At 43.1% G+C, this 17,533-nt stretch overlaps 1 protein-coding gene across 17 annotated transcripts in view; it reads left to right on the top strand.

Moving 5' to 3' along the window:
• The window catches only part of DAB1 (DAB adaptor protein 1), a 772,627-nt gene that overhangs the window by 541,693 nt on the left and 213,401 nt on the right, over nt 1-17,533 (top strand). Inside the window, exon 4 of one of the 17 annotated variants that reach the window (XM_075936058.2) lies at nt 9,024-9,084. The exons of 15 other annotated variants lie outside the window; for them this stretch is intronic. The gene's annotated coding sequence lies outside the window, so the exon portion shown is untranslated. Of the gene's footprint in view, nt 1-9,023; nt 9,085-9,753; nt 9,883-17,533 lie in introns of those variants that run through there. One more of the 17 variants, XM_014578751.4, reaches the window with a different exon arrangement.

The following is a 17,533-nucleotide window of genomic DNA, read 5'->3' as shown; positions in this document are numbered from 1 at the left end:
CACCGTCCACTGAGGAAGCTGCCTGAACTATGCCCCAGCTCAGAGGGACATGAGGGAAGCCCTTAGACTGGTTCTTCACTTGCCTTGCCTGCCCCGGCAAAGTAATTCCCCAGTCCACTTAATTGATTTGCTGCCCCCAGCCAGGAGGCTTCAGGTATATAGTCTAATCTAATGGTTTACTTTGCCTCGCCCAGCAGCTGCTGCCTGATTGCTGCTAATAAGTATCACCTGCTTTTGCCAGGAGACTGTTGGGCCCCAAACTGATTGTTTTGCCACTCAATCACAGTTTACCTGTCGGGGGCCCAGCCTCCATGTGGCAGAAATTACCTGCTTAATGGGGAAGTCTGAAGACCAAGTCCCATCACACACCCTAAGAGGCATAAATGTATACTTTACAATTTAGTTTATTTGTTGAATACACGTGTAAGATAGCAAATACAAGAACACAATATAACGTGGCAGCATTAAAAATTAATGAAATGTGGGTTGCACATGCAGACATCTGATTACATGTATAAGGGATATTGTCCCTGCCTAATATTGGTGACGTGGCATCTAGAATACCAAGCATTTCTGAGTATTTCAATATTAAGAAGCTGTCATCAAATTAGGGAGTTAAAACAAGAAAGTACGTGATTTGAGAATGCAGAGATTGACTACATTCTTGTAACAGTAGTTTGACTAAGGGTATGGTACATTGCTAGTAAAAGATGCATTGGAATTCAGTTTAGCTAATCCACATTTGCTTACTCCGGTTAAAATAGCAGTGAAGGCACAGCAGTGTGGCTTTTAACTCAGGATAGCAGCTCTAATTCAACCCCAAGCTCCCCTTTAGGCTTTAATTTCAACTGCTAACCTGATGTAAAAGCTGTCTGTCTTCACTCCTATTTTAACTTGAGTTAATAAATGCAGATTAGCTACACTTTTTGCAGTGTAGACACATACCTTTTGTGAAGGATCCAAGATTTTGAAGGGTGTGAACAATAAAGAAAGTGAGAATTTGTTAGAGATGTTCTTAGGGCCCTTAACTAGGAATAATGAGCTGAAATTTGATGACGGGTGATTTATGCTGAATTTGAAGGGAAGGGGAGGAAGTCCTACCAGTGGTGTCTATTTGAATGTGTAATAGAGAGGTGGAAGTCTTATTTCTTGAACCACCTGAAACTACACTAGATGAAGTATATGTCAAGAAGAACTCTGCATTTGGGAGAAAAAAAGGGTTAGAATGATCTACTAGGTCTTTCTCATCTCTGATTTCTATAATTTTGTCAATATTGTTCCTAATTAACTTAAGTGGGTAGCATAAACACTGCATATCTTCCATAACCAATATTAATACCCCCCACTGTTAATTTTATGTGATTAAAATCAGTCATAGGAGACCATTTTATTTCATGCTTCTTTATCTGACATGGCTTAATTGGAAAATGAAGGCAGCCTTATCATATTGTGTTGCTGTCTTGTCAGATTTCACGAGCTAAGAAGGTCAGGCCTGATTAATATCGTACGTGGCTAGGTAGCTTTCAGTGAGTGCCTTAGTTCTACTAGATATGTGTTAGTTAACTCAGGAGGTGGCCTTTTAATTGAGTTAGCTAGAGGGCACTCTACTGCCAAAGTGTGGTATTGCAAATGAGAAATAAAGCCAAGGTTTTCACCACTAGTAGTCATTAGAATTCCCATGGCCCCAGAATAGGGTTGTTTAACCCAGTTGTCCTGGCCAAATTCCAAACGGATTAATGAAAATCTGCAATTGCTAAATTCTCTCCAGCTTTAACTGGCTGGGGAACTTTTCACCTTCTGACTTGAAACTCTGCTGTTAAACAACTACATTTTTTTCACCCATTGCAAAGTGAGTGATGTGATCCCTATATATAGTCTGCATCAGTTTAAGCATGTTGTGGGAGATCCTTCATGGGACATAAATACAAGGCAGTTTATTTGATCATTTGTCATTAATTGTGTCAGACTGAGTTTTGGGTTATCTTTGGCTGTTCTCTCCACTTGAAAGTTTATGTTTAAAGTGTCAGCAAGAGCAGCTGTTCTTTTTGCCAGGCCAGTAAATCCTCCCAGTTCTGTCAGGTGGATCTGCTTATCGTCATACATTTCTCTTCATCTCCAGGCTAGGCAGTGGTAGTGTGATCCTGGTTAGATTGTCTTACAGTTTGACCCTAGCCTGTAGGGATGTTAAATATTGGTTAACTGAATAGTTGATTAACCTAATGAATTCTTATTGGTTACTCGATTAATCTATAGTTCCCAGGGAGCCAATGTACTCTGGCCCCACTCCCGAAGAGCCCCCTGCCACTCCGTGCTGCTGCCTCTATATCACGGTATGAGGAGGGAGGTGATCCATGAGGAGAGCCAGTTTAAAAACCAGCTCCTGTTGCAGACCGACTGCCTGTTGCCCTGTGTTGCTGCCTCTGATACAGAGGCAGCAGCGCAAGGTGGTAGCAGCCCCTGTCTGGGGGCACCCGCCCAACTCCTAATATACTTTAAATGCAGAGCCACAGCTGGGGTAAGTCCCAGACTGGTGCAAGCCAGGATTGAGCCAGGCTGCTGACCAGCCTACTAAAATTTTTTACTGGCTGGGGGGCGAATGTGTGTAGTCTATAGCCTTAACCTATAAGCTTTTGCTTATCAGTTTAATCGGTTAATCAACTATACTGTAACATCCCTGTTAGCCTGCACCGTTTCAGAATGTGACTAATTTCTTGCTCCTTATGGGCTTGAACCTGCAAGGAGCTGAGCACCCTGGCTCTGATCCCACAAAACCTCAACCACATACTTAACATTTAGCAAATTAATAATCCCATTGAAATTAGGTAGGCAACTCATTACCTACAGTTAAGCAAGTGCTTAATTCTTTGTTAGATTAGGACCAGAATGCTGAGCATGTTGCAGGACCAAGCCTTTACAAAGCAAGGGAATCTCTTACTCCAAGTCTTATGTCTATACTTGCAATTGATGGACAGAATTTATCATCCACTGGTGCATAAGATGTCCTCCTTCCCCCTCCCACCAATGACAAAAGTTTTGCAGAGGCAACCAGGAGCACTCTCCTGCTGATAAAAGCACAAGCTGCCCATGGGAGCTAAAGAAGTGTAGGGTTGCCAGGTGTCCGGTTTTGAATCAGACAATCCGTTATTTGAGGGGTTCTGTCCAGGAAAAAGAAGAAGAAAATACCGGACATATAAAATGTCCGGTATTTTCTAATTAGGTAAGTTTTATTTTATTATTATTAGGAGTATCAGTACCTAGTTGCAAACTGCATGGCTGGTAGACACACACTCCGTGAGTGTATCTACTAGCTAGGCAGTACGCAACTACGGGAGCGGGGGAGGGAATCCCCGGGGCCAGACTCGCTCATGCTTGACCGGAACTGTGCGTGGGACAGGTAGCGCCCCGGGATCTACGTGCACCCGGGTCAGTCCCGCTCCCCACCAGCTAATTCTCTCCCAGCCAGCCCCCCCCCCCCCCGATCTCTCCTGGCCAGCACTGCTCCCCCCAACCAGCCCTGCTTCCCGCTGGCTGGTTCTCCCCCCTTCCTCCTCCCGATCTTCCCTGGCCAGCTCCACTCCCGGTCCTCTCCTGGCCAGACCTGCTTCCCGCCAGCTGGTCCCCACCCCCGATCTCCCATGGCCAGCCCCGCTGCCCCTGACCCCCTCCCCCGCCAGCCCTGCTTCCCACCAGCTGGTTTCGCCCCTCTGCCCCCCCCCACATCTTCCTGGCCAGCCCCACTCCTCTACCGACCGGTGTTCCCCCCCCATCTGAGATCAAGTGTGGCCGGTATTTTTTTTGAAGCCACCTGGTAACCCTAAAGAAGCGTATTGTCTGCAAAAGTGCTGACAAACAGCATTCACACATGCCAACTTTTAGCAACAGGGTTGTGTCGACACCACCTTGTTGCTAAAAGCTGCATAGTGTAGATAGCCCCACATGGATACTGTCTGCCAGAGTGCCCCCATACATTCAATTCAGGGCCTTTGTTTATAAAGATATCTATAGTTTATCCAGCTATTTGTTTTACCTGCTTTTAGATTCATAACACGAACCTATTTTCCATATACAATGCAGTACTACAGAGATTTTAAACCATGAATTGAGATGGCCAAAAGGTTTAAATGATGGTGAGGGCTTAGTGCCTGCTGTGAATCTGACCTTAGTTCATACAGGGAAGTTAATTTCTGGAAAATACAAACGCTTTCATGTGGATGTGTAATTTAGATTAGTTGACTTAATGGTTCACCTAGCCCTAATGATAGGTAAAGTTAGAACACATGAGCCTGTTAATCTAAAATGTTTTACTTTGACTAAAAGTGGGATGTATTAATTGGTTCACATTAACTCAGGCTTACTGCAATGTTTGCTGGAATTTAGTTGCATTTTTCTGATGATAAAGCTCTGTCTGGCTTTTTGTCTGACCCAGACATATGTGTCTTATTTATTCCGCGGAATCATGTCTATATTATCCTCACTGTACTTCTCTACAAGAAAATGCAAAATATATAACCACTTGTTAGACTTCATATATGTCTTTGTTGCACTGAAAAATCATTTTAAATATGAGCCTTTGTATTGTACTTCCTTTTCTAGACTGAGTTAACAACACGTAATTATTGGCTTTGGGGGCATTGTCAGCAAAGGTGTTGGAAAAAGAAGAGGACTGCCAACTTTCAAATTCCACAAAACCAATCACTTCTTCCCAAGCCCCATCCCATCCCCCTGCTCCCTCCATCTCCCCTACCTCCGTCACTCACTCTTCCCTCACCCTCACTCACTCGCTTTCACTGAGCTGGGGTGAGGGCTCTGGCGGGTTTTGTGTATGTGTGTACAGGCTCTACAGTGGGGATGAGAAGCTTGGAGTGTGGAGGAGGTTCCAGGCTGGGGAAAGGGGTTGGGGTGCAGAGAGGTGAGAGCTTTGGCTGTGGGTGCAGACTCTGGGTTGTGGCTAGGGATGAAGGCTTTTGGTTGCAGGAGAGGGCTTAGGGCTTGGCAGGGGTTTGGGGTATAGGGAGTTGAGGAAAGGAGTTTGGATGTGGGATGGGAATCCAGGCTGGAGCAGGGCACCAACTGTGCCGCCAATTAGACTTAAAACAGCCCAGTCATTGGTGCCAAGTGGAGCCATCAGGATCTCTTTTTGACCAGGCATTCCAATAAAACCTCCATGCCTGGCAACCCTAGAACAGAAGGCATCCTTCTGTTAATTTCCCATTGCACTTATTTGAAACTGGTGTCTCTCCGATCTTATAGAGTGTAATGCAGAATTATATCCCTGTTAAAAGGTTCCATAGGATTATTAAAAATATAGAAATAATTGTATTCCCTATTAAATTCTATACCTTTTAAACCCATTTCTGTAGCACCCTATTTTTTTCTTCTATTGTAAGTTCTCTAGGACTTTTCTGTATCTTGACCAAAAGCCTATTTACTGTGGGATTGATTGGCTTGAGGGTGCAAAGGATGCTTTCCCCCTCCCATTGCACTGTACAAAGTTTGGGCACAATCACAACACAAGCACTGTGTGCGTCTAGTGCTGCTGCTGGCACTAGGCACCCCAGGGAGCAAGGGTCAGAAAAGATCTGCTAAATCCATGAAGTCTGGTTCTGTAGTCAAGCTTCCATTGTGGTCCGGAAGACATTGTGCCTGCCTGAGGATGGGGCATGTCTGTACTGCAGCTGGAAGCGTGCCTCCCTCCCCTTGTTTACAAGACTCCTGGTAGCAGGACTTGCGCTAGCATACTCAAAACAACAGTCTAGACATTGTGTCTATGGTGGAAACTCAGGTCCACCACCTGCTGGGGCTGAATGGACTTGAGAGTCTGAGCTGCTGTCAGAGCTACAATGTCCACACTGCTGTTTTTAGCACTTCTATTTTGAGGTCCCCTAGTGCTAGTCTGTCTACCTGGGTTGGGAGGCTCGCTCCGAGCTGTAATAGAGATGTGCACACAAAGAGCAGCTCCTCAGCTGATGCAGAATGTCTTCCGTAGAGCTATAACAATTTTCACCAGCTGAGGAGCCGCTCCCATGGCTGTAAGAGTTCCCACTGGGGTCGTGTGTGTTTGTGCCATGGATTGTGTCTTAAGGACACAATTTAGTGTCTAAGGTTTGTGGGCAGTCTGTATTAAATGAAGGCACCACATTACTGTTGCCACAGGTAGCATTTTAGACTACTTGATTAAAGTTGTCTCTTGGAGTAATACTTTGTGAGTAGTATTAAATAGCACGTTCACATTTGTAACATTGAGCATGAACAATATAATGGCCTGGCATGGAGCTTGCTTCTTTCCTGGAGATGCATTAGACAAAGGATGCTGAGATGCTGCTGACTCAAAGGTAGATATGCAGATTTACTTGTATGATTTATACCAGATCTCTGAGGACAGTCTATAAAGTCCTTTCAGGTCAACTGTTTTGAAATGGATAAACATGTACTAGTTCCGTAAAGATAAATAAAAAAGATTGGGAGCCTAGGAAGACCAAGCTGCCAGGCAGAACTACGACTGACCCAAAGGCATCTCTAAAGCGGCCAGTAAAATTGCCTGAGGAATTTGCCAAGAAGCCAGATGCTGCTGCTGCAAAAATACCGTCTGTAGTTTGGCATTTGTCCTCTAATTGCTTTCCAAGATAAAATAAACTGCAGCATGAAAGTAGAGGTGAATGGCTCTTCATTGCAGACTATGTGAGTGATTTAAAAATGTTTAGAAAGTAAAGAGTATGGTTAGGTGACACTATGGTTAGGTCTATCTGCTTGCTGAACTTCCTTGCTGTTTAGCACGTCTTCACTAAACTAATCCAGGGCATCCATCTCTTTTGAGGTTTCAGTGTGGCAGTAAGAGTTCTTTCTGTATGCCCCTAGGGTTGTCATTTATTGTGCAAATATATGTTCTCAAGTGGACCTTTCCAGCTACATGGAGAATTAGTGGGATTTTTTTCATGGACATAGAATCTGCATCTTTTTGCAGATTCAAGGCCACAATCAATATGTTTTTCCACTGTGAATTGTAGAAGTGAAAAATTCACAAATAAAATTGACAACAAAATAACCAAAGCAAAAATTTCTACAAGATTAGAATTTGGTCCATCTCTTTGTATTGCAAACACTTTGGGACAAGTGCTGTCTTTCTTTCTTTGGAAGACACCTGTTTAATTTTCAGTACTGCTGTACATAAATAACAAGAGTACAGGCAGTCCCCGACTTATGCGGATCTGACTTATGTCGGATCCACACTTACGAACGGGGCTTTTCTCGCCCCGGAGCTCACGGGCGGCGAGTCGCCACCCGTGTCCTCCGGGGTGAGAAAAGCTTTTCCCGGTCTCCCTGGTCGGCTGGGGGGGGGGGGGGGATCCAGCAAAGCCGCTGGACCACCCCCAGCAGACCAGGGACACCCGAGCAAAGCCGCCCAGGCGGCGGGAGTCCCGCTGCCTGGGCGGCTTTGCTCGTTTGCCCCGGAGCAAAGCCGCCCAGGCAGCGGGACTCCCGCCACCTGGGCGGCTTTGCTTCTGTCCCCCTGGTCTGCTGTGGGGGTCCAGCAAAGCCGCTGGACCCCCCCAGCAGACCAGGGACACCTGAGAAAAGCTGCCCAGGCGGCGGGCCTCGGCGGCTTTGCTCCTGTCCCCCTGGTCTCCTGGGGGGGGTCCATCAAAGCCGCTGGACCCCCCCAGCAGACCAGGGACACCTGAGCAAAGCCGCCGCCTGGGCGGCTTTGCTCGTTTGCCCCAGAGCAAAGCCGTACAGGCAGCAGGACTCCCGCCGCCTGGGCAGCTTTGCTCCTGTCCCCCTAGTCTGCTGGGGGGGGGTGCAACTAGTGCCTCCCCCCCCCCAGCAGACCAGGCTTTTCTTGCCTACCCCGGGGTAGAGCAGCTGGGGGCTGCCGGGTTGGTCCCGCAGTGCCGCTCCGGACCAACCCGGCAGCACCCCAGCTGCTCTGCCCCAGGCATCCTGATTCAGCCGCTGCTGGTCAGTTTCAGCAGTGGCTGAATCAGGATGCCTGGGGCAGAGCAGCTGGGGTGCTGCTGGGTTGGTCCAGTAGCGCTGAGGAGCTGCGCTACTGGAGCAACCCAGCAGCACCCCAGCTGCTCTGCCCCAGGCGTCCCCAAGTCAGCCGCTGCTGAAACTGACCAGCGCTGACTACAGGAAGCCCGAGGCAGAGTTGCTCTGCTCCAGGCTTCCTGGAATCAGCCGCTGATCAGTTTCAGCAGCAGCTGACTTGGGGACGCCTGGGTTTCTTAAGTTGAATCTGTATGTAAGTCAGAACTGGCATCCAGATTCAGCCGCGGTTGAAACTGATCAGTTTCAGCAGCGGCTGATGCCAGTTCCGACTTACATACAGATTCAACTTAAGAACAAACCTACAGTCCCTATCTTGTACGTAACCTGGGGACTGCCTGTACTGTGCAACTGCTTGGAATCTGAGATTTCAATACAGGCATTTTTCACTTTTACCACAAATTGGATTCACAAAGATGAAAAAAAGTGACATTCATGGAATGAGCGTGCAATGTACTCAGAAATAACTGTCATAAACTTCACCTCAGTTAACATACGAGCAGATAGCAATTTTCTTACTAATTTCAAATAATAAATAATTAATATACTAATTTAATAACTATTTTTTGGTGTGAAAGCCATTCTTGAACTGCTATTTTGGGGAAAATGTTTGAAATTTGTGCGAAGTTGTTAGTTTCATAAATCATGAGGCATTGTTTTTGTTTTTGACTGCCTGATCTATGTAACTAAGGTGCACAGCACAATGTGTAATATTTTTTAGAGACTGAAAAACTGCTTTTGGTGAATATTTAAGCATTACAGTAAATTTTTCTTCAAGCAGAGTAGATTTCAGTTGCTGTAATATTCACAATATGTGTATTTATTTATACTGCATAGAATGAGCATAAACCCAGTCAGAATATTTCATGCATACCTAGAAAACCTTTTGTATCTTACCCTTTGCTCTGGGAACCTGTGCATCAGTGTAAGAAATAAGTGCTTGGGTTTGTGGTAATCAGTCATCAATCTGTTTACAGGGAACCGCTGATTAGCTTTCCTGATACTTGGCTGAATGGGAACACACAGAGAAAAGCAGTGGTTCGTAAACAGCATGGCATGATTTTTTACTGTTGACATTATGAATGTTTGTTTTCTTTGCTGGAAGGAAATGGAATATTCAGCAATGCTAAGGGCACAATTTATAAGCTAAATTTTAGGTCCATCTGAGCAAAGCTAAAACTAATTTGAGAAATTTAGTGTGAAATTCTCACTCTGCTGAGACGACATGTCAAATCCTGTTTTAAAATGGGACTGAAGTAAGACTTTGCCCAGGCATTGTGTTGGCCTTCTTCATGGGGCCGTATTTCACCCAAAGTGAATGAGAAACAGATCTTTAGTTCTGTCTCGCTGGTAATGTTGAGAAAATTATCTTAAAATAGTGTATTGTATATAGGCAGCTGCACTCAGATGTTATTCAGAGGGAGGAAGTTAATACATTTACATTTGCTTCAACTTACTTTGCCACTGCAAAATGGGGGAGGGCTGTCCAGGACCTGTGACACGACACTTTAAATTCCTAAACGCTCTTAGCCAATTGAAAAGCTGACTTTTATGAATATTTATGTAAGTAAAAAGGTAGAGTCCCAAATATTGCTTTTCCCTTTTCCTTGAAGATGCTGCTGACTGGATACTTAGCACTTTCCTCCATCATGATGATTATACCATCTCACTTTAGTAATCATTTAACAGCTCTAATTATAGTATGCTGGGATCCCGGCTGTGTACTTTGTTCTTTGTACTTTCCTAGTCTTCCATTTCTTCACGGTGTTGAGAGGTTGCCAAATGAAAATTTCTTCTTCAGCTTTGCAAAAAATAAATCCCAAATACGTAGCTTTGGTAATGTACAAATTTTCTTTTTTTGGGTGTGGCTTTAGAATTACACTTTTGAAGATTAGAGTTACAGGGCTTTGATCATGCCTACACGTGAATGTAACTCCACTGACTTGTACCAAATTATACTGAGGTGCCTCTATTAAAATCAATGGGGTTACTCTGTAATGAGCTTATATAACTTCATGTTTTTATACTAGTGTGACTGTGTTGGTTTTAATGGAGTTAAACAACAGTTTTGTGCGAGATCAGAGTCAGGTCCTATATTTGTGAAATGTATATATTAGTTGTGCACTTATTTGTGTCTGGTTGGTTAGTTTTCTTATACTGAAAACAGAAATTAGCATTTTTTTCCCCTAGTGCTGTCTGGACATATTAAAGTCCAGATGTATTGCGGTTTTGCATTAATACTAGTGACATGAGTAGGCACACTGGTGCTAGCTTTAATTTAGGGAGCATGGATAACAATAATAGAGTAAAAAGTCTCAGAGGGGTAGTCTGTAACTTTAAAAACAAGAAGTAGCTGATGTGTTGGAATGAGCTTTAGCACGGGCTAGCAACCTTAGTACGTACCCAGTTTTCCCCTCCCCCTCTTCCCCAGTGGCCATGTACTTAGAAAACAAACCTATTCTGAACCCCATGTCATTGTGATTCAAGTCCAGTGAGTAGCCTGTGTATTCACCTGAGTGGAAACCAATGCGGTGATCCTAGATTTTCAAATAGTGGGGTTCAAAAAGGGTTTGGATATTTATAAGGAAGGATAATAAGAATATCCAGAGTTGTTAGAATTAATAACAACAATGTAAGAAGGGAAGTTAAACCTAATGTTTCAAGGTCTTCAGCCTATCTCTAACTAGAAGAGAGTAGGATGAAATCTAATGTGAGGAACAGATTGTCTTACATTTGCTTTCTGTCAGGCCTTGCAACTTTATATAATGCATCTTGTGCTGGCCATAATTGGAGACAGAATGTTAGAGAACAGGGACCTTGGGTCCGATCCAGATTGGCAATTCCTGTGTTCTGAGTGTTGGAATTTTTAAATAACCTTTATTGAAATTATGTTGGAGATTTGTTTTTTAGTGTTTTTCGATTTTATTGCCAAAACCTCCCCTCCCCCTGAGAAATGGTTACTCCATTTGTCACCCTTTCAGTGAATTCCTTAACTATAGAGATGGTCAAAAATCAGAACATCTGTTCCAGGGGAAATTCTCAGGTTTCAAAAGACAGCTGCGTCCCATTTGGATCAGAAAGTCGAAATCTCCAATTTTTCTTGCAAAAAGAAAATACTTTGTTTCTACCTTTTTGGAAAGGTTAATTGTGTTAGAAATGATAAATTCAGAATTCAGAGTTGCTATCTGATTGACGTGAAACATTTTTATAATTTCCTGTTGAAAATTTTGATGAAATTGATATAAACATTTTAATTGCACTGAATCATTTTTCTAACAGATTTTTTTTTTCATTCATTAATTTAATATTTCCACAAAATACTAGTGAAGAAATGTGTGAAATTTTATAGTGTGAAGAACAATTTCCAGAAGGAATTTTGAAAATTATTGTTGCAGTCATTGGAATAGTAAGAAACATCTTATTGTTGGGGTAGTTTATAGATCCTGCTTCATAAAGCAACATTTTGGCCAGATTTTCAACTGGCACTATATCCACATAGCTACCTGACTTTAATGGGGCTACACCAATTTAAAACAATTGTGGATCTGGATTACTTGCCTGCAAATCTGTCTTGGCACTAGAATAATGTAGCATTATAATCTACAATGCATTTAATATAATTTGTTATTAGTCTCAGTTATATGAACCTTCCTGTAGCTGTTTTATTTTAATAAATCTTAATGTAAGAGGTGTGTATAGAATATTTAGAATCTCAAGAGAATAAGTGAATTGGATTATTTTTAATGACTCCTGATTGCTAAGAAAGTAATTCTGTGATATTGGAAGGCTAAGTAAGAATGATCCATCTGTGAAAGATAATTATGTCTTATCACAGACTTGGTAATGACAGCATAATACAAATGTATTCTCTTTAGATCAGAGGATGGGGCAGAACATTTTGGGGATGGAGCATAGAAAGCATTTTAAAAATGTTAGAAGAAAAATAACCACTGAAATAAGAAAAACAAATCAATAAATAATAACACTAAATAAAGGGTGTCCTAGGTTGCCACAGTGTATCAGAAAAGTGAGGGAGGAAATCAGATGAGGTAAGGTGCAACAAGTTACAGGAGCGTTTTCTGTTCAAAGTATACCTTTGACTTCCTAAGACGGGGTGGAGAACCCAAGGCTCAGGGGCCAGATGTGGTCCCTGGCTTGCCTGGATCCAGCCTCCTAGGCTCAGGGCTCATTCCCCTCAACACTGGGGAGCCTGCGCTGACATTCTAGCTCCCACTCACCTCTGCCTGACTGATTTTTCTGTCGGTCAGTGGCCCCTGCCCACAAAAAAGTTCCCCACCCTTTTCCTAAGACTTTGATTTTTGTGTGTTTTTCTTGTGAAGGGAACAAATTGTTTATCGGATTTCCGGTTGTAACATCACATTACAAGTTTCCCTTTAATTGTGTGTGCTATATCTTTTAAGCATCAATAAAGAAATAATGTTTAAGTAAAATTCTTTCAATACTGAAATACTATAGCAGCAGCATCGCTGTCTAGAATTAGGCAAATGACAAAACTGGAGAAAGAGGCTAGTTATGTGCTGCAGTTCAACCTTCGTCATTCTCTTTTGCAGACAAGCCAAAGTTTTATGCCGTCTTTGCTTTTTTTATATCATATTTACAACATTTGTATCCCGAATGCAGGCCTCTCCATATTCAGTCCTTTTTTCTTCCTTTGTCATCTTTTCCTTCCATCATCTCATTGCCTCCTTTTGTCATCACTGCCATGTTTCTACCACCCTCTGTCTGAATCAAAAGCTCTTGCCTTTCCAAGTCTTCCTTCTTTTCTAGGTCTTCTTATTGATGCGCTTGGTTAAAGTTAATGGTAAGATTTCCATTGACTTTAGGGGGACTGGGATGAGGCCCTAAATTTCCACTTCTGGGCCTCTGGAGTACATCTTCTACAAGATTAGTGCTTTTTACATGCATCTACTCCTCATAAAACTGGCAAACCATCTTCAGAAGTGGGCTGGGTGGAATTCAATGCATCATCTTCTGGTTAACAACTGCTAAGGGACTCTACAGGACTCTCTGTCAGAAAAGAGCTTTAGGGCAGTATGAAGGGGTTTTGGAAGAATGAAGAGCATGTGCCATTTGCTCCACAAATTGTGGCTCTGGCAACCATCAAATTTGCATGAGTTTTCATAGTGGTTCCATGCTTTAATAGAGTAAGATCTGTGCTTGTCTAGCAAGGCTTTTTCTCCTATCTCCCTCCCCCCCCCCCCCCGCCTTTTATCAGTCTCCAACCACACTTCATTTAAGACCACTAGAACTGGTTGTATGGCATTACCTTGTGGAGGACCAAATGGGGCACCTTTGAGAAGGAAACTGATTGGGAAGCAAAGCAGAGGCTTAAGACAGTAGTTTGGGTACAGGCAGTCCCCGGGTTACGTACAAGATAGGGACTGTAGGTTTGTTCTTAAGTTGAATCTGTATGTAAGTCGGAACTGGCGTCCAGATTCAGCCGCTGCTGAAACTGACCGCCAGTTCTGACTTACATACAGAATCAACTTAAGAACCCCAGGCGTCCCCAAGTCAGCTGTTGCTGAAACTGATCAGCAGCTGATTCTAGGAAGCCCGGGGCAGAGCAACTCTGCCTCGGGCTTCCTGTAGTCAGCGCTGGTCAGTTTCAGCAGAAGCTGACTTGGGGACGCCTGGGGCAGAGCAGTTGGGGTGCTGCTGGGTTGCTCCAGTAGCGCCGCTCCTCGGTGCTACTGGACCAACCCAGCAGCACCCCATCTGCTCTGCCCCAGGGTCCAAAACAAAAGCCTGGTCTGCTGGGGGGAGGGGGGCACACTAGCTGCGCCCCCCCCCCCCCAGCAGACCAGTGACACGAGGAGCAGAGCTGCAGCGGGGTGCCGCGCCTCTGAGGCTTTGCTCTGGCAAAGTCTCAGAGGCGCGGGACCCCACCGCGGCTGCCGCTTCAGTCCTGGTGCCTGTGGTCTGCTGGGGACGGTCCCCAGCAGACCACAGGCACCGGGACTGAAGCGGCACCAGCGGCGGTTCCCTGCGCTTCTGAGGCTTTGCTCTGGCAAAGCCTCAGAAGCGCGGGAACCCGCCCGGTGCCCCTGGTCTGCTGGAGACGGTCTCCAGCAGACCAGGGGCACCGGAGCAGCGTACGAACGGGGCTTTCTCGCCCCGGAACTCGCAGGTAGCAATCCGCCACCTCGACCTCTGGGGCGAGAAAGCCCCGTTCGTAAGTGCAGATCCGACATAAGTCAGATCCGCGTAAGTCGGGGACTGCCTGTATTTGGTAAAGCAAGGAGGGAAACTGGGCTTCCTCCCCTGAAGAAGCTATGAGGAAGCTACACACTGTTTTGCGTATGGAGAGAAACAGAAGGTCTGAGTGATGCCCACCTTAGTTACAAACCCTTTCAAAGGATTTTGTGGGGAGGGGCCTTCTAATAGATAGGCAGGAAACAGCTTTTGTGCAGATGTGGAAATGGAATTGTGAATCCTTGCACAATAGTCATATACTTTAGATCCAGAGAAGACTATTCTGATTATCTTGTCTGACCACTTGCAGAACACAGGCCGAAGAAATCACCTACTAATTTCTGCACTGAGTCCAGTAGTTTGCAGGTGAAAAAAAAAATTTAAAGGAGATCATTTTGATTTTTCTAAGTGCAGGAAGAAAACAAAGGATGATGCATTTCATCAATTTTACAGTTAGAAAATATGCAACTTCTGCTACTCTGTTAACAGTAGAGTTCAAAAAATTCCTTCATTAAGACTTTAGGTATTTATGCTGTTGTAAGAACAATACAGGATACAGGCTCAGTACTTCTCTCAGAATTAGAAGCTAATTAATTTCAAAATTCGTTGATTGTAGTACTGTTGCAGTCACTTAATGAGGGAATAATAATTGTTAGTATTTTGTTAAAGTGAAGACACATGACTCTCCTTTAGCAAAATCAGAAGCATGCATGACACATCATAATAACTGAGGCAGTGGTGAGGCACAAGCAGGAAGGTGATAGTTGTAATAAATGTAAGAGACCATGGGATTGAAAAAAAAAATGAGGCTAACAAAATTGCATGTCTTTAATATACAAAGGAAGAGCAGTGTAAGAGTGGCTTATAGGAAATAGCGTCTCGTTGATGAAACACACGCTGCAGTACTTCCCACAGTTGGAAGCCTATGGTATTTATTAACAGTGACCTAGATTGGAGGAGACAATAAAAGCTGTTGCTGCGAAGAACAGCTTGACTGCCATTCTGATCTGGATAATAAACAGCTGAAATATGGACCGTGTATGAAGTTTACTAACACAGCTTTACACAAAAACCTACAGTTTGAGTGAGGAGGAGACATTAGTGTAATGAACTCATTTTGCCCCTATAGTTTAGTTTGGAATTTACAGATATTTAGGTGCATCAGTTTGTTTTTACACAGACATTGATTGTTTTATTTTGAGTGTGTATCAAAGCAAGAGGATGTGGCCTGATTAGAATTTTAAGTAAATTAATATGTAAACCTTTCAAAAAATAGATGTTTGTTTATTTAAAATACTGCTTAGTAGGATGGCTTCGTGAGATACACACCTTTTCTCCATGAAAGTTCTGGTAAGAAGTGGTCATATAGTCTACACTGCAGAGCTATTTTGAAATAGTTATTCTGTGTCTTAAGAGCAAGCCTGCTGTATCGAAATATAATGGCCTCGGAATTCCAATGTCCCTGTAAACCTCATTGCATGAGGGTTAAGGAATGTTTCTGAATAGCATTTTATTTCAAAATTACCTCAGAATAAGCTATGCAATTTGCACAGTGCAAATTATGTAGCTTTTTTCGAAGTAAGGAGGCTGTGCAGACGTACCCATACTGTTAAGCTTTCGAGTTACGGACATCTCAATAATAGAGGTTGCTCGAAACTTTGAAATGTCCGTAACTCTGAACAAAACGTTGTGATGGTGCTTTCAAAAATTTGCAACTGAACACTGACTTAATGCAGCTTTGAAACTTTACTATGCAGAAGGAAAATGCTGTTTTCTCTTTATTTTATTTTATTTTATTTCACATTTAACACAGTACTTTATGTATGTATGTATTTATTTACTTGTCTTTGCTGCTGCCTGATTTCATATTTCAGGTTCCAAATCAGGTGTGGTGTTGACTGGTCAGTTTGTAAGTCTAGAGTTTATGCCACTGAGGTACTACTGTAGCTTATTTTACTGCAGTCCAAGCAGTATCGTTTAGGTTATTCCACCTAAAATAGATAAGATGTCTATAGTTCATTAGCATGGCTTTTTATGGTATCAAAGCTTGCTTAATTCTAACAATGTGGGTTCTTTTTGGCCTTCCATAAAGTTTTCTTTGCTTTGAGGTCTGTTAGGTATTCATCTTTTGTCGTTTATCCAGTAAAGTAGTTCTTAGTGCATCTTTCAGGATGTATTATGTTCTTTTAACTTCATGGTAAAATATATAAACCCAAATCCTGAGGAGAAAAAACAGGCACTCTAACAATAGGTTTCATTATTCTTATCACTTAAAATAAGTGCTGTTAAGCTGAAAATTTTAAGAAAATAATGTCACAATAATAAACAAGAACAATGTCCCCTCTGCTTGATTAGTGGAATGTAATGGATGAAAAATTCTATTCCAAGAATGCCCTCTTATCCAAGCAAATGATCACTTATTTAATCTTTTTTTTTTTCTTTTCCTTAACTAAAACAGGGAAATTAAAGTCCCTTTGGGGTTCAAAGTTATCTAAGGATGTTGTTTTAACAGCCATCACCACTGTGTAGCGATTCTTTTTTGTTTGCATGTTTTACTTACTCATTCAGAGTTTCTAGGGGAGGAGCAATGAACTTTATATTTTTAAATCAGTTCGGTTGACTTTGAACAGCTATCCTTGCATGTTATATAATTCACGAACAGATTTGAAGAGCTCATTAAAGAAAAAAAAAACCCTGACACACTTCAAGAATATTAAATCACTTCAGATAGTGCGTCGAATGTAATGTTATTGAAGCATTTCAAAATGTTAAAAGCGCTTGGATTTAAAGTGCAAGTGGCTTCAGAGCCTTTGCCGTGAAAAGTAATTTAAACTGTCAAATTTATTCCAAGTTTTGAAGAGCTTTAATCTCCTAAATTGTAAAGAACTGAATTTCTTAATAACGATGAGTTTGTTTGCACAGTGTTCTCCAGAACTCTGTGGACTAGATGCGCCTCTCTGCTGTGTGCAGGGGAACAAAAACACACCATTCATGAAGAAATGTCTTCAAGGAGCTCATAAGAAAGAAACCAGGTTCAGGGAATGGAACCCTTTGCCAGCTAACCATAGGCAGCCTTTTTGTGTGGTGACAACCTGAGAAAGAGACCAACCAGAAAGGGGAGGTGGTGCTATGGAGTGCTCGCTCTTCGCAGAAATCACCAGCCATTCTCCAGGCCACAAATCACTGATGTTCGCTGCTGTCCCTCTGAGCTTTAGTCCACCAGCAGTGCAGGGAGCATAGTGACTGAGGTGGCCATGTGGATAAGGGGATATGG

This window comes from Pelodiscus sinensis, chromosome 9, assembly GCF_052426305.1.
Source record: "Pelodiscus sinensis isolate ZL-2025 chromosome 9, ASM5242630v1, whole genome shotgun sequence".
NCBI lineage: Eukaryota > Metazoa > Chordata > Testudines > Trionychidae > Pelodiscus > Pelodiscus sinensis.
Note: the sequence above shows the minus strand (reverse complement) of the source record. Positions and strands in the feature narration are given on the sequence as shown.